Source organism: Chiloscyllium plagiosum, chromosome 6, assembly GCF_004010195.1.
Source record: "Chiloscyllium plagiosum isolate BGI_BamShark_2017 chromosome 6, ASM401019v2, whole genome shotgun sequence".
NCBI classification, from domain to species: Eukaryota; Metazoa; Chordata; class Chondrichthyes; order Orectolobiformes; family Hemiscylliidae; genus Chiloscyllium; species Chiloscyllium plagiosum.
The window spans coordinates 104268024-104290226 of NC_057715.1; the positions used below are offsets into that span (position 1 = coordinate 104268024).

General features: G+C 41.3%; 1 protein-coding gene across 3 annotated transcripts in view; it reads left to right on the forward strand.

Annotated features, from left to right (window-relative positions):
• si:ch211-269e2.1 (cohesin subunit SA-2) overlaps positions 1-22203 on the forward strand; it is a 142089-nt gene that overhangs the window by 531 nt on the left and 119355 nt on the right. Inside the window, exon 1 of one of the 3 annotated variants that reach the window (XM_043692330.1) lies at positions 22015-22094. The exons of the other annotated variants lie outside the window; for them this stretch is intronic. The gene's annotated coding sequence lies outside the window, so the exon portion shown is untranslated. Of the gene's footprint in view, positions 1-22014; positions 22095-22203 lie in introns of those variants that run through there. 3 annotated transcript variants of the gene reach the window in all.

Sequence of the window (22203 nt, forward strand, 5' to 3'; positions counted from 1 at the left end):
AGGGAAGTAGCCAATTTTGGTTCCCAGTTGTCACCCACTGCTACAGTCTAGTTACTTTTGGGGCTTGGTATTGTAGACTTGCCTCACAAAGAGTTCTGGTCTCTGAACGATAGAAAGGATGTGGTTGCATTGGAAAGTATGCGAGGGTGATTCACCCGGATGTGGCCTGGAATGGAGCACTTTCACTACGAAAAGAGGCTGGATAAGCTCGGGTTGTTTTTTCTTTGGGGCAGAGAAATTTGCAGAGGGGAACCTGACAGGGTGGATAGAAAGTAGCTGCTCCCCTTAGTTGAAGCATCAACACCAACAGGGGCATCATTTTAAGATGAAAACTGTTTAGAGAGAACTTGAGGAAAACTTTTTTCACACAGAGGATTGTTGGGGGGGGGGGGGGGGGTATGGAATGCACTGCCCAGGAGGCCTTTAAAAAGAACTTGGGTGAGCACTTGAAATGTAATGTGCAACACTATGGGCAGATCATAGAGTAATTACAGCTTGTAAACAGGCCATTCAGCCCAGTAAGTCCACAGTGACTCTCCAGAGAGCATCCCACCCAGACACACCACACAATCCTATCCCTGTAATTCCCATGGCCAATCCACCTAAACTGCACACAACTTGGAATGTGGGAGGAAACCAGAACACACCCACACAGAGCTTTGACAAAGGGTCAGTTAGACTCGAAACGTCAGCTCTTTTCTCTCCTAACAGATGCTTCCAGACCTGCTGAGAGTTTCCAGCATTTTCTCTTTTGGTTTCAAACCCACACAGAATGTGCAAACCTGAGACTGGAATTGAATGCAGCTTCCTGGTGCTGTGAAGTACAAGTGCTAACCACTGAGCCACCCTCAGAGTTCTAGAAAGTGGGACTAGTGTAGATTTAGTGTGGCTTTGGCAATACAGACTTGATGGGCCAAAGAACCTCTATGAATTTATGAACATCGAGAATGGCAAATTGCTGATCTTCAATATATCTACATAATTGTTTCTTTGTTCTGTTCAGCTTTCTGTTGTAGCAAGTGCCTCGACTTTGCCAGGTTATCTTGTTCTAAATACAGTCCAATCTACTATAGTGCGGTAGTTCCATTCTTGTTCAATCCTGTGTTATAAGAAAACCTTGTAATAGCATCACCATTTAAACTAATGAGGCAGGAATTGCATTATAACCAATGCATAATTTAAAACGTTGTGCTTTAGAAACATTGTCCCTAATTCGTCAATCGTGTTATAGCGAATTCATGTTAACGAAACTCGTGTTATGACAGAACGACTTGCACCAACGCAGCAAGATGTTGCCAACAGTCTCATCACTTGAGTTAAGGGGATGCAGGTTGTTCTGAGGGAAAGCAGGTTGGTTGTAGGTGTCACCTTTTGGATGAAAATTTACGCATACACCCCTTCTGGCCTCCCAGGCACATGTGAGATCACAAGACATCGTCCCAAAGAAGATCAGGGAAGCCTTTCAAAGTGTATTGAGACAGTCAGAGGTTGTGAAAGGCATGTATAAATGCAAATAGAAAATGCTAGAGAAACTCAGTAAGTATGGCAGCATCTGTGGAGAGAGAAACAAACTTTATGTTTCAAGTCTAGTATGCCTTCATCTGAAAGCTCAAGAAGTCGAAGCATTGACTCTGTTTCTTTCTCCACAGATGCTGCCAGTCCCAATGAGTTTTCCCAGCACTTTTCTATTTTTATTTCAGATTTCCAGCATCTGCAGTATTTTGCTTTTACTATACGAATACAGGTTATTTCAAACAATTAGATCAGTTCAATAATTTGAATTCAATGGTTTTGAAATACTGTAGACATTTTGCTGAATGTCAAATTGTGTACCCTTCCTAATAGTACTGGGGGGTGTACCTACACCAAAAATACTGCAGTGGTTAAAAAGGCAGCTCACCACTGCCTTCGCAAGATCAATTAGGCTTTTTTAGTGACACCCGCATCCCAGGAATGGATGAAATAAAAAGTGCAGCCTGCTCGGAAACAGCGAATCAGGAAAAAAATATTGCTGTGCATGGAGGGAATGACTGAGAAAATGAATAAAATGTCCAGATAATATCCCTGCTATCTTCAACACAAAATCTGACAGCATAAAACAAAATACAATGACCAGTTCCACAGCTTGACTGAACAAGTGAAATTTTATTTAAATAATATTGACTTCCAAAAATTTTACCAATATGTGGGGGATAAATTGTTATTTGATCTATTTTTCTATTTCAATCAAATCTTTTGTTACACAGACAGGTCAGAAGTTACAGGAAAGTGCGTAAAATTGTCTTAGTGTTAGCTGCACGTAGACCAAATATTCTAAAGCCTAAAATAAAGATAAAAAGTGCTGAAAATAGTCAGCAGACCTGGCAGCATCCGAGCAGAGAAAAACAAAGAGAATACTTCAGATCAAAGAGACTATAAAATATTTCTGGCCTATTGTTTCAAACGTGGTCAAACAGGCTGGCAAGAGACGAAATAGTACTGGGGATACAGATCTATTCTCAAAAACAAAAGAAGATGAATTAAGAAAGCTAGAAAAGGACAAACGAAATCTTAGAAATGCTGGGACTGTGAAATAAAAGGAGAAAAGTCTGAATCACACAGCAGACCAGTCAAAATCAGAAAAAAGAATGGAAGATTAATATGAAGGTTGTGACTCATCTTCAGTGTCTCAAAGAAAATCAAGTACCAACTGGTATTTTTTCTTTGAAGATGCACTGTCTTTCAGTGAGTTCTAGAAATCGATCTCTAATACATACAAACTATTCATGATGGATACTTTTATGAACAAACTATGACAACTTTTATCTTTGGTAAAACATTATTATTGTACTATAGTTGAATTGGCATTTTGGCAAATACTTTCTCAGAAATAGCCCTTTTTGCATTTTGGGTGAAATCCCAATTCATTGAAATATAAGATACAGAGAAAGGTAGAATGGGGCTCTTTTCTGTAGAGAATCAACGAAAATGGGTGAAATGGTTTCTTCCTTCTACTGTACAACTTATCCATGATGGTAGCAAATTAAACATTACAATCAGTTACGGGCCAAATTCCCTACAGGATTTATAAGTGACTATTTTATTTATGGCCGCTGAATTCGGGAATGGCTGACTATACTATCAGAGAATTAGAGCAAAAAAACCGGAAAGCATCTGGAGAACTGCAAAAGCGAGGACTGCATGCTGGAGATTCATCAGGAATGTCTTTTGCCTGAAAAGTCCATTTTCCTGCTCCTCAGATGCTGCCTGACCTGCTGTGCTTTTCCAGCATCACACTCTCTACTATAATCAAGTTATGAGGATTATGAAAGAGAAGTGATGGAACTGGTGAGCAGTCAGGCTGAATAGATTCTGAAGACCATAACACATCTGTGTGCATAGAGCAGCACCTTTTTGGGTGTTCGCCAGCCTCCATTTTGGGCAGGCAGTACATGCTGGAAATACTCAGCTCTATAGTATTGGGAAAGCAAATTAAGTTGTTGTGTTTGCCCATGCCCTTTGTCCTTCAAATTTGGTTTTCCCGGCCATATGCATTCAGGAATGCCAAACCTTGCTATTTGGCAAGGCCTGTGTTTTTAAGTCCAGGGCATTCGTCCTGGCCCTGCATTTAAAGAATGGATCTCCCTCATCTTCAACATCCTTCTCCCCCCCGCCCTCCAGATTGCCCCTTGCTTATAGTATCTTGTATTTTTTTTCAGGCAGCTATATCGGGACCTCAGCTTTTTGCCATAGTCTTACCAGGCCATAGAACTACATTCCCAGAGAGACAAATAGTGGTGATTTGGTACACTATGCCTCAGGTGAGGGAAGAGGTCAAGAAGGAGAGCCAGTGCGGAAGTTGAACTCACACTGATGGTATCACTTTGCATCACAAACTAAGCATTCAATGGACTGAGCTAACCAATCCTCTTTCGCCATATATGAATCAGACGAAGGCAGAGAGAGTTGGCTCACGTCTGTCATCTGCAAGGCGTTAGAAAGGATTCTGAGGGATAGGATTTATGACCATCTCGGAAGAGCATGGCTTGATTAAATGCAGTCAGCATGGCTTTGTGAGAGGCAGGACTAAGCATTCAATGGACTGAGCTAACCAATCCTCTTTCACCATATATGAATCAGACGAAGGCAGAGAGAGTTGGCTCACGTCTGTCGTCTGCAAGGTGTTAGAAAGGATTCTGAGGGATAGGATTTATGACCATCTCGGAAGAGCATGGCTTGATTAAATGCAGTCAGCATGGCTTTGTGAGAGGCAGGTCATGCCTCACAAATCTTATTGAGTTCTTTGAGGATGTTACTGGACAATTTTATGAGGGTCGAGTGGTGGAAGTGGTGTATATAGACTTCAGCAAGGCATATGATAAGGTTCCCCATGGTAGGCTCGTTCAGAAGATCAGGAGGAATGGGATACAGGGAAACTTAGCTGTCTGGATACAGGATTGGCTGGTCGACAGAAGACAGCGAGTGATAGTGGAAGGAAAATATTTTGCCTGGAAGTCAGTGGTGAGTGGTGTTCCACAGGGCTCTGTTCTTGGGCTTCTACTCTTTGTAATTTTTATTAATGACTTGGATGAGGAGATTGAAGGATGGATTAGCAAGTTTGCAGACGACACCAAGATTGGAGATGTCATTGACAGTATAGAGGACTGTTGTAGGCTGCAGCATGACACTGACAGGATGCAAAGATTGGCTGAGAGGTGGCAGATGGAGTTCAACCTGGATAAATGCGAAGTGATGCATTTTGGAAGGTCGAACTGGAAAGTTGAGTACAGGATTAAAGACAGGATTCTTGGCAGTGTGGAGGAACAGTGGGATCTTGGTGTGCAGGTACATAGATCCCTTAAAATTGCCACCCAAGTGGACAGGGTTGGTAAGAAAGCATATGGTGATTTGGCTTTCATTATCAGGGGGATTGAGTTTAAAAGCCGTGAGATCTTGTTGCAGCTCTATAAAACTTTGGTTAGACCGCACTTGGAATACTGTGTCCAGTTCTGGTCGCCCTATTGTAGGAAAGATGTGGATGCTTTGGAGAGGGTTCAGAGGAGGTTTACCAGGATGCTGCCTGGAATGGAGGGCTTATCTTACGAAGAGAGGTTGACTGAGCTTGGACTTTGTTCATTGGAGAAAAGAAGGAAGAGAGGGGACCTAATTGAGGTGTACAAGATAATGAGAGGCATAGATAGAGTTAATAACCAGAGACTTTTTCTCAGGGCAGAAATTGTTAACACGAGGAGTCATAGTTTTAAGCTGGTTGGAGGAAAGTATAGAGGGGATGTCAGAGGCGGGTTCTTTACGCAAAGAGTTGTGAGAGCATAGAATGCGTTGCCAGCAGCAGTTGTGGAAGCAAGGTCATTGGGGATATTTAAGAGACTGCTGGACATGCATATGGTCACAGAAATTTGAGGGTTCATACATTAGGTTTACCTTACATGAGGATCAATGGTTGGCACAACATCGTGGGCTGAAGGGCCTGTTCTGTGCTGTACTGTTCTATGTTCTATGTTCTATCTATATATTTGCAGGCACTACTTCAATAAGGGCCATGTTATGTAGATGGCAGTGGGAGGTTGACCAGTTTGATATGGAAAGGATGTTTCCTTTTGTCGGCGAGTTTGGAACTAGAGGCCATAGATTAGAAATGAAGTGTTGCCCATTTAAGATAGGAAAGAGGGAAAAAGAATCCTCTCAGAAGGTTGTGAGTCTTTGGAATTCACTTTTTCAAGAGATAGCGGATACAGAATTGTTAAATATTTTAAAGCAGAGGTAGAGAGATTCTTGATTACCTTACGGGTGAAAGATTGTTGGGGCAATAAAACCATGAGTGGCACAGATAGGGTAACTATAAACATAGAAGATAAGTGCATGAGGAGGCCATTTGGCCCTTTGAGCCTGCTCGGCCATTCGTCACAATCATGATTGATCATCCAACTCAATAGCCTAATCCTGCTTTCTCCCATAACCTTTGATTACATTCATCCCAATTACTATATCTAGTCGCCTCTCGAATACATCCAATATTTTGGCATCAACTACTTGCTGTGGTAATGAATTCCACTGGCTCACCACTCTTTGGGTGAAGAAATGTCTCCTCATCTCCGTCCTATTTGGTTTACCCCAAATCCTCAGACTGTGACGCCTGGTTCTGGATGTACCCACCATCGGGGACATCCTCCCAACATCTACCCTAACTGGCCTGTTAGTATTTTATAAGTCTCTATGAGATTCCCCCCTCATTTGTCTGAACTCCAGGGAAAGCAATCCTAACCTAGTCAGTCTTCCCTCGTACGTCAGTCCTGCCATCCCCGGAATCAGCCTGGGAAACCTTCAGTTGTACTTCCTTGAGAGCAAGAGCATCCTTCAGAAAAGGAGACCAAAACTGCACACCAGGTCTTTTTCCCAGAATATGGAGTCCAAAATTAGAGGGTATATATTTAAGGTGAGAGGGGGAAAGCTTTAAAAGGGACCTGAGGGGCTGTGGTTTAGGTTTTGGTTTTGAGACAGACAAATTGCAATATTTTCTTAATGGTGAGAAATCAGGAAGTCTTCCAGAAATGACCGCGTCCTCCTCCCCCCACCTATCACTGTGGACTTTCCTTATATGTTGAAAACACACAAAAAGGATATTACAATTATTTAGATAAGGTGACTTTTCATGCAGAGGGTGGTGCATGTATAGAAAGAGCTGTCAGCAGAAGTGGTGGAGGCTGGTATGACATTTAAAAGGCATCTGGATGGGTATATGAATAGGAAGGGTTTAGAGGAATATGGGCCAACTTCTGGCAAATTTATTTAGGATACTTGGTCGGTATGGATGATTGGACCGAAGGATATGTTTCCATGCTGTATATCTTTATGACTCTATCAATATTATGCAGTAATTTAGAGTTGATGATAAAAGCAGATCAGCCATGATCTTAATGAATGATGAAACTGGCTTGAAAGGTCTAATGGTCGTAGTTCGTATGTTTCATAAAAGATTACAAAGGGACTAAACAAATGGGAAAAACCATGGAATATGTGTATTCAACTTTGGTTTTGAGGTAGACAAATTGCAATATTTTCTTAAAGGTGAGAAATCAGGAGGTCTTTCAGAAATGGCTGCATTCTCCTTCACCCACCTATTGCTGTGGTCTTTCGTTACATGTTGAAAACACGCAAAAGGCATATTACATTATTTAGGTAAGGTGACTTTGCCAAATTGAATAAGGCCAGTTCCTCACTCCAGCAACATCCTTCAATCTTGGGGTCCATTTTCCCTATGATCAGCAATTGGCCCTCTGATATACTTTATAACTCAAAGGTGGATGACATACTTAAAGATTTTCCTGCTTCGATAGATTTTAACAGTTTCTATATTTATTTTTGTTGTGTTGTTAATGTCAATAAAAGCTTATATTAAAGTATAGGTTCCAAACTCAAAATGAGAACTATAAATCATAATGATGCATTCTGCTGGGCAATTTCACGGAATACAATGTTTCCATTTGTAAGATACATAGCTTAATAGTTATCATTTAGCACAAAGTGAGCAGATTTGATACGTGCAAAAGTTGCCACTAATAAGTGCCACTGGCCAAAACTTTTATTGCTCTACAATCTTTTGGGGTATTTAATTATTTTGTGTGGGGCCAGTCTTAATATTTTCTGTCCTAGAAAATGGTCTAGCAGCCAGAGTCTATATCATTTAAGTTTTAAATAATACATAGATGTAATTCTGACTTCCTGTGTTCCTCTATGAATAACAGAATTGTTATGGTGCAAAAGAAGGCCACTCAACCCATCATGTCTGCACCAGCACTCTGAGCATTTTGACATGATGCCAATCTTCTGCAGTTTCCCTGAAACCTTGCACATTATTTCCATTTAGATAATCATCTGTTGCCTTCTTGAATGCCTCAACTGGACCTGCCTCCATCACACTTCCAAACAGTGCATTCCAGATTTTCCTCACTTAACATTGACAAGTTGGTGGATAGGTAGCAGATGAGGTTTAATGCAGACAAGTGAGAGGTGATGTACCTTGGTTGGAAATTGGGAAGCGCAATTCTAAAAGGGGTGCAGGAGCAGGGGGACTTGGCCGTGCATAGACCATTGAAGGTGTCAGGTCAGATGGGGAGAGCAGTAAATAAAGCAAGCAGTGTTCTTGGCTTTACTAATAGGGGTATAGAGTCCAAGAACTAGGCAGTGCTGATAAACTAATACAAGATGCTTGTTAGACCTCAGCTGAAGGATTGTGTAAATGTGAGTACCAGTATTGGAAAAATGTGAATGAATTGGAGAGAGAGTGCAGAAGCAATTTATTAGAATGGTTCCAGGAATGAGAAACTTCAGCTATCAGGATAGATTACCCACAGTGTGGAAACAGGCCATTCAGCCTAACAAGGCCACACCGACCCTCCGAACAGCAACCCGCCCAGACCCATTCTCCTACATTTACCCCTTCACCTAACACTACAGGCAATTCAGCATGGCCAATTCACCTAACCTGCACATTTTTGGACTGTGGGAGGAAACTGGAGCACCCGGAGGAAACCTACGCAGACACGGGGAGAGAGACACGGGCAAACTCCACACAGACAGTTGCCTGAGGCAGGAATTGAACCCGGGTCTCTGGCGCTGTGAGGCAGCAATGCTAACCACTGTGCCACCGTGCCGCCCACACGATAGATTGAAGAAGTTGGGACTTTTCTCCTTGGAGAGAAGGCAGCTGAGATGAGATTTGATTGAGGTTTTCAAAATTGTGGGTGGGCTGGAAACAGTGAATAAGTTGAAATTGTTTCTATTTGTAAAAGAAACAAGAATGAGTGTGTATGGATTTAGAGTGATGTGCAAACGAAGCAAGGGGATGTGAGAAAAAAGCATTTTCTTAGCAAATTGTTAGGGTATGGAATACACTGCCTGGGAATGTGATGGCAGCCGTTCCAATTGAGGCATCAAGAGGATATTAGATGAATATTTGGAAGGAAATGGTGTGCAGAGATATAGGGAAAAGGCAGGATCTGGGCACAATAAGCCAAAAGGCCTCCTACTGCACTGTAATAATTCTGTAATTCTGTGATCTCGCATTTGCTTCTTTTCCAAAACACTTTAAATCTGTGCCCTCTGGTTTTCATTCCTCTTTTCATTGGGTGTAGTTTGTCCCCATCTACTCTATTCAGATCCCCCCCCCCCCCATGAATTTGAAAATTTTGATCATATTTTCTCCTAGCATTTTGTCAAGGAAAACAATCCTAGCATTCCCAATCTATCTTCATAACTGAAGTTTATCATTTCTGGTTGTTGAGAGGTTTGGCCTTTGTTACCAACCTTTCCTCATTGAAAAATCATAAGGGAAAAGCTTTTTTGGGGAAAGTTGCATTGGAACAACCAGCATAATAGCCAGGTGACTGTACACCTTCCACACTGGGATGAAGCACCTGAATTCTTTTCCCTTTAAAAGGATTATAAAAAGTACAATCTTGGTCAATTCAGCCATCTTCAAACATACTTTAGCTGTTACACTACAATTGATACTGCTTCTGATCAACTGGCTCAGACATTTCTCCCCTTTTACACCTATCTCCAGATAGTAAAAGAGTGAGTAGCCTGGAAGCAGAAAGGATGGGTGGGATTAAGATGGGGAAGGAGTGTGGTGGGTAGAGTTACATTGAATTAGTAAGTGAGTCATTCCATCTACTCACTAGACTTCATAAATCCTTTGTCAAGGGACAGCATTTGCTGAATACAGTCATATTTGCTTGGTGGGTGAATGGTAATCAAAGAAACTACTTACCATGTTCACCTTAATCAGTACTTTTACTGCGTTGGACATGGAAAGTACTGCTGTATTGAAGCTGCTCAGAATAGGCAGATTTAAAGTGTAAATTGCACAGAAGTTGGAGCACAGTGACCAAAGGATAGACCAAATCCTTTAAAATGTTTGAACAAGTGAATGTCCGGCCTCAGCTTTGCTATGTCTTGTGGTAAGGATTTTCTGATTAGCCTGCCCCATCAACCCCACCACACTCCTTCCAAAGGAGTGGTGCGTCTTGAGGAAAATGAAAGTCACTTAGCTTACCCAACACAATTTAAATTAGAGAGGTTGTTGGAGAAACTCAGCGGGTCTGGCAGCATCTGTGGAGAAACAAAAAGTTAACGCTTTGAGTCCAGTGACTCTTCTTCAGAACTGCTACTCTACAGAACAAGTTTGGTTTTCCCCAGACTTCAAGCATCCACAGTTCTTTATTTTATTTTATAATTTAGAAGAACTCTATGACCCTAACTAACCTAGGGGAAATCCATTTGGATGAGCATTTGTAGCCATGAGTGGCATAAAGCAAGCAGTTCCAGGATTGTAGCCAGTTAGCGAGTTTTGAGAAGATTTGTAGCTCAGATTGAGGTTTTGGATGTAGGTTTGCTCGCTGAGCTTGGAGGTTCATTACCAGACGTTTCGTCACCTTACTAGGTAACATCTTCAGTGGGCCTCATGCGAATAATGTTGATAATTCCTGCTTTCTATTTATATGTTTGGGTTTCTTTGGGTTGGTGATGTCATTTCCTGTGGTGATGTTATTTCCTGTGGTGAAGTCACTTTCCGTTCCTTTTCTCAGGGGGTGGCAGATGGCGTCTAACTCGATGTGTTTGTTGATAGAGTTCCGGTTGGAATGCCATGCTTCTAGGAATTCTCGTGTGTGTTATTGTTTGGCTTGTCCTAGGATGGATGTGTTGTCCCAGTCGAAGTGGTGTCCTTCCTCATCCATATGAGAGGATACTAGTGAGAGAGGATCATGTCTTTTTGTGGCTAGTTGGTGTTCATGTATCCTGGTGGTTAGTTTTCTGTCTGTTTGTCCAATATAGTGTTTGTTACAGTCTTTGCACGGTATTTTGTAAATGACGTTAGTTTTGCTTATTGTCGGTATAGGGTCTATCAAGTTAATTAGCTGCTGTTTTAGTATGTTGGTGGGTTTGTGGGCTACCATGATGCCAAGGGTCTGAGTAGTCTGGCAGTCATTTCTGAGATTTCTTTGATGTAGGGGAGAGTGGCTAGGGTTTCTGGACATGTTTTGTCTGCTTGTTTGGGTACCCAATGAATAAAAGAATGGGTACCCAATGAAAACAGTCCACGAATTTCTCAGCAACAAACCCAAACAAGCAGACAAAACACGTCCAGAAACCCTAGCCACTCTCCCCTACATCAAAAACATCTCGGAAATGACTGCCAGACTACTCAGACCCTTTGGCATCATTGGTAGCCCACAAACCCACCGACACACTAAAACGGCAGCTATTGAACTTGAAAGACCCTACACAGACAATAAGCAGAACTAACTTAATTTACAAAATACCATGCAAGGATTGTAACAAACACTACATTGGACAAACAGGCAGAAAACTGGCCACCAAGATACATGAACACCAACTAGCCACAAAAAGACATGACCCTCTCTCACTAGTATCCTCACATATGGATGAGGAAGGACACCACTTCGACTGGGACAACACATCCATCCTAGGACAAGCCAAACAATGACACACATGAGAATTCCTAGAAGCATGGCATTCCAACCGGAACTCTATCAACAAACACATCGAGTTAGACGCCATCTGCCACCCCCTGAGAAAAGGAACGGAAAGTGACTTCACCACAGGAAATAACATCACCACAGGAAATGACATCACCAACCCAAAGAAACCCAAACATATAAATAGAAAGCAGGAATTTTCAGCATTGCTTTGCATGCGGCCCACTGAAGATGTTACCTAGTAAGGTGACGAAACGTCTGGTAATGAACCTCCAAGCTCAGCGAGCAAATGTATATCCATTATAGCCAATAATGGGAGAAAGATAAACAAGATTGTATTTTACAGATATTATTTGACTGGAAATTTAAATACTTGAATTGTGTGACGTTTTGACTGGTAAAATCTTATGTATTTGTCATCAACCTTTCTGACAGCAGTAGAGTGTCCATATAACTTACCTTCATTCAGCTGTTTCAGCTGTCATTTAGCTTCAAATGAGCAATTCCAGGCTGGTTAATCAGCATGTAAAGCCCAATTGGAATGATAGTGAGGAGACTGAAGTGTAGACTATGTTCAGGCGCACTGAGTAATCTGTCCCAGAATTCGGATTTAATTTCACAAATTGCTGTGCAGTGCCCACTTATCTTAGATCTAATTTCACACACAGGTGGGTATGTCTGGTAACCACTTTGGAACTTAACACCTTATGTTGGGCAACCATTTAGTGCTATTGATTTACTGATATATTGATTATGAGTCTCTATATGCTCACTGTGTGTGAAGCTTCCTGATGCACTGTGGAACCAACATGGCTGTTTCTATCTCTGGCTCTGATTACATTTGACAAGATTTGACAATGGTGTAGCATACCTCTACTTCATGATTATATTAGAAACTTCTTCTAAGGAGGTCTAAGTCCATCCATTTTGGACTCATCACTTTGCCACTCAAAAGGCCTATTTTACTGGCCATCATCTGCTGATGATCTCATTTGACCCTTTTGTAGGTAAGTACTGAATGAGATTATCCTACTTGAGATAATTCAGCTGACATTATGTGATTCTCATAGGATATTTGTTTGGATTGCCTGAGAATACACCCTTATTCACCTCAGAGTCTGATGTCACCCTGCATTTTCCTGATGCGCTGAAATGAAAGTTGAACTTAAGGTTCCACTATGTGACAACACACTTTGGAAAGGTTTTGAACAGGAAGCTATACTGCGGAAGCTATACCCCATGTACAAAGGAAGTCAAAAAGAAAATGACTACTTCCACTTGTCACTCATTTAGTCTACAATGCTTGTGGATAGCCAGGCAAATAGCAGGATTAGGCTTGAAGAAGATTTTCATCTTCAACCATCTGAGTGCAAGCAGTGGAAAAAATATTGAATGAACAATCCTATCAAGATCCTTCCAAAACTACCATCATCACAAAAGGTATTATCCAGCCAGCTCAGTTCACTCCATTTAACAGTAGGATGAGTGTATGGACATAGCAAAGGCTAGAAAAATTGACAATGTCTTGACTATAATGTTCAAGATTGATTTACCAGATATTCAGCTGCTTCCTTAACCAAGTAATAACTCTAATTACCACCCTAATAAAAGCAACATGCTGTGGATGCCGAAACTCTGAAATAAAAATAGAAAATGCTGGAGAAACACAACAGGTTTGACAGCATCTGTGAGAAATATCATTTTGAGTTGATGTGACTCTTCTTCAGTTTTCTCTCCACAGATGCGACCAGACTCGCTGAGTTTCTTTAGCATGATCTGTTTTTAATGTTAATTACTATTCTACCAATCTTCCTAATCAACTGATAAGGGACAAAAGGAGATACCATTGGTGCCATCCAGCAACACCTAGTCATTAATTACCCGCTCACCTCTATAGTTTGGAAGACTTCTGTGTGAAGTTTGCATGTTCTCCCTGTGTCTGGATGGGCTTCCTCCAGGTACTCCGGTTTCCTCCCACAGTCCAAAGATGTGCAGGTTAGGTGGTCTGGCCATGGGAAATGCACAGTTACAGGGTTAGAATGGAGGTAGGGGGAGTGTCTGGGTGGGAAACACATCAGATGGTTGGTGTGGACTCAATGGGCTGAATGGCCTGCTTCCACACTGTAGGACTTCTATGATTCTATGATGCAACTGTGAAATTGCAGTAAACTGAAAATAATCAGCTCGGATGCAGAATCTGTTCTCATTCAGGGCCCTTGTGGCACAGTGGTAGTATCCTTACCTTTGAGCGAGGAGGGTTGGGTTCAAGTGTCACCTGTTCTGGAGATATGTAATAACATCGCTTAGCAGGTTGCTTAGAAACACGTTTCAAAAAAAACTATTCTCACTTGTACAGTTCCTGAGCTGCAGCAGAATTAGCTGATTGGCCAAACAATCCAGTCTGTACGCACATCGTAGGATCAATCATGTGTGGCCAGGTCTCGTACATGCTAACCTCCATGGAAATTGCTCAGGAAATTTGAACATTTAACTGTCAGTTACCCTACTCCCTGTGATCTTCACACACATCTCCCCTTTGGATGCATCCTTGGATATTAAATGACGTGGATACAGAGACAATGGATGTACTGTCCTTATGGAAAATTTCAGTACTTTATATAGTGTTTTGAGATTTTTTACAACTACCTGTGAGACTGTAGTTTGTTTTCTCCAAATGATGGCAACTCTGACAGTGCAGAATTGTATTGAAGTATCGAACAAGACTTTTCTCACTGGGGTGGGACTTGACCCACAGTTTTTAGAGGCATGTGTGCTACCAACTAAGTCAAGAATACATTTTTAACTAGCTCTTTTTACTCATGTGGCACCAGCAAATGAACAATCGATTAATAATGTGCAGTCTTCCTGAAGCTTACAAACCAATAGGAGGAAAGACTTGGACTTTGATTGCATATTTCTTGACCACTGGCTGCAACAAAGTGCCTTCTAGCCAATGCAGTATTTTTAAAGGATAGTCATTTTTGTAATATAAGACAGAACTGGCACAAGCAGGATCCGCTGGAGGCCAGCATTAGTATAGCAAGAGTATACTCTTGATGCCCAGTGTTAAATTCAAATTGTATCAATCATTAATTTCTTTTTGTGCACTGTGAAGATCCAATCAATTTATCAAAGAACTCTTTGGAACAATTGGTAACATTCGTGAATCAGAATAACATAAGCTCAAGATTCCATTTTAGGAAATGACTCCTGTACAGTCAGTTGTAAGACCATAAGACATAAGAACAGAAGTTAGGCCATTCAGTCCATCAAGTCTGCTGCACCATTCAATCATGACTAATACATTTCTCAACTCCCTATTGCCACTTTCTTCTCATAACCCTTGATCCTTTTGACAATAAAGAACCTACCTATCTCAGTCTTAAATACTCTCAATGACCTGGCCTCCACAGCCTTCTGTGGCAATGAATTCCAGAGATTCACCACTCTCTGGCTGAAGACGTTTCTCCTTATATCCGTTCTAAAAAGTCTTCCCTTTACTCCAAAGCTGTGCCCTTGGCTCCTAGTCTCTCCTTCCAATAGAAACAATATCAACTCTGTCCAGGTCATTCAGGATTTTGTAAGTTTCAATTAGATCCTGCAATTAGTTCTACTAAAACGCAGTTGTTCCATTCTCAAGCAATCCCGTGTTTTAAGAAAATCGCATAACAGCAGCACCATTTAAATTAATGAGGTTGGAATTGCGTTATAACCAATACACACTTTTGAAACCATGTCCCCAATTCGTCAATCGTGTTATAGCGAATTGACGTTAATAAAACGTGTGTTATCGCAGAACGACCTGTATATGTATGTTATTTTACGGCATCAGTGCAGTACTGAGAGAATGCTGCATTATCAGAAAAGTTCCTGGAGGTGAATTTGGTCTGGCAACAGTGAGCATTGGTGAACCAAGTGACCTGTTTTGGCACTATTCTCCCTCTGACACTGCCACAAAATGAAAACCCTTACACTTTGTTGTCTAAAGATTTCAGAATAAATTTCCCTGCACAGCTGACCCAGAAAGAATGTGAAGTTCGTTCTATTGGTTAAAAATAAAAGTTAATTCTGCTAGGAATCTGTATTTGCCTCCCACCACCTTCACTATCAAAGTGCTGGGGGTCTACAATCTTTCCATTTGCTGCACTAGTCATAGCAAAATTGTAAGCTTGGGCCACTTCATGAACTGTTTTGTGCAGTGGACTCTAAGCAAAGCATTTGCACTCTTTCCTAAGAAATGCATTATGACCTGACCAGCTTAGATTCGTAGTCATACAGCACAGAAGCAGACCCTTTGGTCCAACCAGTCCATGCTGACCATGTTCCCAAACTAAACTAATCCCACTTGCCTGCGCTTGGCCAATATCCTTCCAAACCTTTCCTAATCATGTACCTATCAAAATATCTTTTAAATGTTGTAACTGCACCTGTTCCACACACGAACCACTCTCTGTGTAAAAAAGTTACCCTTTGTTTTCAAATACGGCTCTTAGAGAGCTGACAGGGAGCAAGGCTACTACTGCCACCCTGGTCAGTCTGGAGAGGATGAAACCCCACATACCAGCAGGGAATGTGATTGTGCCAGCAAATTCCTTCTCCAGACAGAGTTTGCCTTCTTGGCTGTGTCACGTGCAAACAATAACCACTATCAAAGAGAAAAAAAATGAAATAACTTGATTTGTAACAATTAATAGCAGAAATAATTATGTGAAAAATTTGCCAGGCTTTACTCTCCATTTGCAAAATGGCACCTGACCATTTGCAGCTGCAGTCCTTTTGCAGAGAACCATGTCTCGTTCTCTTCATATATCTGAACTGACAATTTCCATGCTTTTGTGGTGCAAGAAATTCATTTTAAATATTATAACCAGGCATATTGAGGAAAGCATTCCTGACACACTCCCCTTATTGCTTTCTTCCTATTTCTATCAAAAAAAATGCCTTTGCCATCACCTTGTTTTCTGGAAGCTTCCACAAACAACCACCATCATGATGTTAATATGGCTTTTAGATGTTAGACTATCCACGAAAATGGAACTGTAAGATTTTGTTAGCCTGGTTGCATACCACACTCAATCTGTTTAACTGTTGAGAAACATATTTTGTCCAGTTAAAAGAAAGTTTACTCACAGGTCTCCACCAGGTTTTGCTTTGTTTCTTTTCGGTTTATGTCTCTGGTTAAAAAATCCTGAGCTATAGCAGCAGCCATTTTGACACACCCAAACAACCGCAGGTGAATGTTACTGTTGGAAGATTTTCAAAGCAGCATCCTGATCCTTGCAGCATTCAAACTGTTCTTGGGCACCTGTTGGATGTACTTAATGCAGAAGATGGCTTAACAAAGACGGTTGATGTTTTGTAGTTGAAACCTTATTAGTTTTCCACACGATGTAGACATTTGCAGCACTCCCGGAAAATCAAAATTGTTAAAATTCCCAATGGAAATACCCTCCTCCAAATAATGACAATGGCTTGACGGGGCTGTCTCAGCTGTTTGTACGTACATCATTAAGTTATCCCCTGGGTCCACTTGAAATGGCTCACATTATACCAAACCTTAATGACAGTTAGTAAGGCATCAGCTTATTTAAAGCTGTGTAACATTTTTAGATAGTCATAGCGCTATACAGCATGGTAACAGACCCTTCAGTCCAACTCATCAATGCTGACCAGATATCCTAAATAAATCTAGTCCCATTTGCCAGCTTTTGGCCCATATTCCTCTGAACCCTTCCCAATTGTACACTCATCCAGTTGCCTTTTAAATGTTGTAATTGTACCAGCCTCTATCACCTCCTCGGGAGGCTCATTCCATACATGCGGCAGCCTCTGTGTGAAAAAGATGTTTGTATGTATAACATTTTTAACACAAGCATTCCTTGATAACAGATTTCAATGTCAGCAGTCACTAACTTGCACACACTGGCTAATGCATTGTTTTGGCCATGAGTTATCATTTCCTTTGATTCCCAGAAGTTTAAAGTAGTCGCATGTTCAGATACAATGTATGGGTGTGTTCTTCAAATCTATTTCACTGATTTGACCATGAGCTGTGCATTTTTTCTCAACACCTGACTGTAGTCCAGCAGTGATACCCTGGCTATATATTCTATTACAGTTAGTTCCTAACTGTTTATAAATGAGAGAATAATATAGCACTCATTTTGGAATAAAAAGAGACTGAAACTGGAATGAAATTTTGCGGTTCCCTTTACAGTGTATAGAAAAGTGATTGTGCAACCGATTACGGTACATCTCAGAAATGTCATGTTATGGTTGAGCCCTTTGAATCAGTCCCATTGTCACAGACTATGGTTTTGATGAGTGACAATTACATCTTGATTTCTTCTTTGTTTCTGTTTCAAACACTTTGTGATGGTACTGGCTATCTTTGCAGTTATATCTTCATTGAACAATTATTGATTTGTGATTGTAATTGATCGTACAAACCTAGGACTTAGGAGCAGGAGTAGGCCATTTGGCCCTTCAAGCCTATTCTGTCATTCAGTAAGACCAAGGCTGATTTAGATTAGATTACTTACAGTGTGGAAACAGGCCCTTCGACCCAACAAGTTCACACCGACCCTCTGAAGAGCAACCCACACAGACCCATTCCCTACATTTACCCCTTCACCTAACACTACGGGCAATTTAGAATGGCCAATTCACCTAACCTGCACATTTTTGGACTGTGGGAGGAAACCAGAGCACCCGGAGGAAACCCACGCAGACACGGGAAGAACGTGCAAACTCCACACAGACAGTTGCCTGAGGTGGGAATTGAACCCAGGTCTCTGGCGCTGTGAGGCCACAGTGCTAACCACTGTGCCACCGTGCCGCCCCCAATTAGTAATGTTCTCAATTCTATTTTCCTGTTCTTCCTTACTTCATCCTTGACTGCATGAGTCCTTTATCAGCAAAACATAGCACAGCCCTCAATCACCATACCATATGGCTGCATAGTTACAGGTCTAGTAATATGGACATGTGAGTTCAAATCTCACCGTAGATATTGGGGATTTTAAGATGCAATGCATTTTGGGAAAGCAAATCTTAGCAGGACTTATACACTTAATGGTAAGGTCCTAGGGAGTGTTGCTGAACAAAGAGACTTTGGAGTGCAGGTTCATAGCTCCTTGAAAGTGGAGTCGCAGGTAGATAGGATAGTGAAGAAGGCATTCGGTATGCTTTCCTTTATTGGTCAGACTATTGAGTATAGGAGTTGGGAGGTCATATTGCAAGGAGTTACTGGCCATATCTGAATTCATGAAAGAATTATTTGATGAACTTACTGTCCTTAAGAATGAAGAGGTCCATTTTCCATTGTCAAGAGCCTGTGACATTGCCCTGAACATCAATCTCTATAGATATTGCAGCAGAGTCAGAAATAGTAATATTTCCAATTGTACAAGATATTACCGAATCAAAGGGTAACGTAGAAGTTACGAAAAGATCAATCCTAATACGACATTTGTGCAGATTAGAAAAAAACATAATGTCCCTCGTCACATGATGGAGATGCCTCTAGACAAGAATGTGTTGAGGGCCTCTAGGCATTGTATCACTTCAAAGTTTGGGTGAAGATTTGTAGCTCGGGTGCTCGTTGCTGTGGTTCTGTTCGCCTAGCTGGAAGTTTTTGTTGCAAACGTTTCGTCCCCTGTCACGACAAGCAACATGAATTTGAGTGGGACAACACTACCATTATAGGGCAAGCGAAACAAAGAACAGCCAGGGAATTCCTAGAAGCATGGCACTCATCCACAAACTCCATCAACAAACACATCGACCTGGACCCAATATACCGGCCACTACAGCGGACAGCTGAAACTGACAACCGGAAGCGGGAGGGACAGGCCACTATAAATGCCGGAGGAAACACCACAGAAGGGCTTCACAGGAGGCTCCCAAGCACTGAGGATGTCACCTAGACAGGGGACGAAACGTTTGCAATAAAAAGTTCCAGCTCGGCGAACAGAACCACAACAACGAGCACCCGAACTACAAATCTTCACCCAAACTTTGAATATAAAAGAGATCTACAGGACAACTTTTTCACACAGAGGGTCGTACGTGTATGGAATGAGCTGCCAGAGGAAGTGATGGAGGTGAATACAATTGCAACATTTAAGAGGCATTTGGATGGGTATATGAATCGGAAGGGTTTGGAGGGATATGGGCTGGGTGTTGGCAGGTGGGACTAGATTGGGTTGGGATATCTGGTCGGCATGGACAGTTTGGACCGAAAGGTCTGTTTCCATGCTGTACACATCTATGACTCTATCTATGACTCTATTTGCAATTATAAAGCTAGTAATGGCAATGGTCACCGTTAAAAACTAACAGATTTGTGTAAAACTCCAGCTCCTACTGAGATGCTATGGTATGGAAGGATTATCTTATGAGCAAAGGATAAATAGGTTGAGACTGTACTCACTGGAGTTTAGAAGATTGAGAAGTGATCTCATAGAGTCATAGAGCTGTACAGCACGGAAACTGACCCTTTGGTCCAACTCGTCCATTCCTACCATCTCATTGCAGCATATTGGATTCTTAAGGAACTTGACAAGGTAAATGCTGAGAGGATGTTCCCCTTTGTGGGAGAGTCTAAGGCCAGGATGCATATCTCAGAACAAAGGGGTGCCAATGGAGAGGAATTTCTTCTCTCAGAGGGTTGTGAGTTTTTGGAACTCCTTGCCACAGAGAGCTGAGGAGCAGAGTCCTTGTATATATTTAAGGCTGAGACCAATAGATTCTTCATCAGTAGGGGAATCAAGGGTTACAGGGAATGGAAAGGAAAGTGCATGTGTGGAAAATCAGATCAGCCGTGATCTGATTCGACGGCAGGGCAGGCTCACAGAGCTGAGTAGTCTCCTGCTGTTCCTATTTCTTTATTATTTCTTATCATCCTAAACTGCTCAGTTGTATCAAAATTGCCATTTAAAGTTAAAATACACACAACGTTTTTAAAAATTCATTCACAGGATATGGGTGTCAGTGGCTAGGCCAGCATTTATTGACCGTCCCTAATTGCCCAGTTGGCAGTTAACAGTCAACCACATTGCTGTGAGTCTGGATTCACATGTTGGCCAGACTAAGTAAGGAAAACAATTTCCTTCCCTAAAAGACATTACCAAACCAGATGGGTTTTTGTGATAATCAACAATGGATTCATGGTCATCATTGGACTCTTAATTCCAGATTTTTATTGAATTCTGCAATCTGTCATGGCGGGATTCAAACCCAGGTCCCTGGAGCATTACTTGGGTCTCTGGATCAGCAGTCCAGCGATTAATACCATTCGGCCATTGCCTCCCCTAAATGACCTTGAAGAAAGTAACACATTTTTGTATTCACATGTAGGACATAGGGTCTTCTGGACTGAAATGATTTTTCGTGTTCTGCTTCAATAACAGGTCAAGTGTGCAACGGTCATAGCGACCATTGAGTTTTGCTGACCCAACTCTGAGGAGCAGGGGATAATTGGCTCCTTTACGTCTCAAAGTACAGAAATAATTGGTGCTTTCCTTAGGATTTAGGATTCTGCAGCTTAGAAATGATGATGCCATTTTCAAGTGTATGTTACAATTTTCTTATTATTTCCCTTCTAGAATGTGCCTTTTGAGGATTCTCCTCTGCATCGCATTCTAATAAGCTTCTGTAGAGATTCTATGCCTATAGATAAACACATCGACAAGCTAATCTGTGTTTGTAAATTGGAGAGGTTGCTTTCAGGATCCTGGTATCTTTTGACTCTGGAATACAACAGTTTTGGTTCCTGAATTTAACATTATTGATTCATAGAGAAATGTTAGTAGAATATTTACTTTCCAGCTTTACTCCATAGCTCTGCCATCCTAATCAGTCAGAGGACTCAGACCCCAGAATCCAATCTTTGATTTGTCATTCTGTTGACAATGGTTCAAGCTATTAGACAATGAATTTTCTTTTGATTTACAGAAAGATATTGACAAAGATAGTTAGTAATGTCAGTTGGCTGGAAAGAATGATGTCTTGAAAGAGTGCAGGATATTAACAATAAATAAGTTAATGTTTTTCCTATGTGGAGTTGTGAGTTCAGGATAAGTTCAATTACAAATTTCTCCATATGATGACATTTGAAGATGTCTATGTAGTAAATCTAACAAGTCCTGGCCTTATTTTTTGTGCATTACTAACGTAGCAGTTCAATGAAGAAGCCTTTTCATTGGCCTGTTTGTTTTAACATGTTTCAACAAGTTCAAAGATGTGCAGGTTAGGTGGATTAGCCATGGGAAATGCTGGGTTACAGGGCTGTGGGTCTGGGTGGGATGCTCTTCACAGAGTTGGTGTGGACTCAATGGGCCGAATGGCCTGCTTCCACACTATAAGGATTCTATGATTTCCTGTCCTGTAACGTCTAACTTTTATTTGTGTAAATATTTCCATCTATAGCCATATTTCATTAATAAGTATCCATATTTTACCTTCTTTTTAGATTGGATTGTTGCTCTAGGAGGTGTATTTTTGAAGTGCTACTTTGTGAATATCAATGGATGTTTTGAAAATTGCTGAGAAGCTCATCAGCGAAAAGTACAGGACTGGAGTTCACCCAGTTAGGTGCGTTTTAACTAGTTTTTAGTCCTCCTTGCTGGATAGGATGTCATGATGGAGGAATAAACTCCAATCCATGGATTTACTTTGTTTCTTCTCAAACATTGTCTGACTG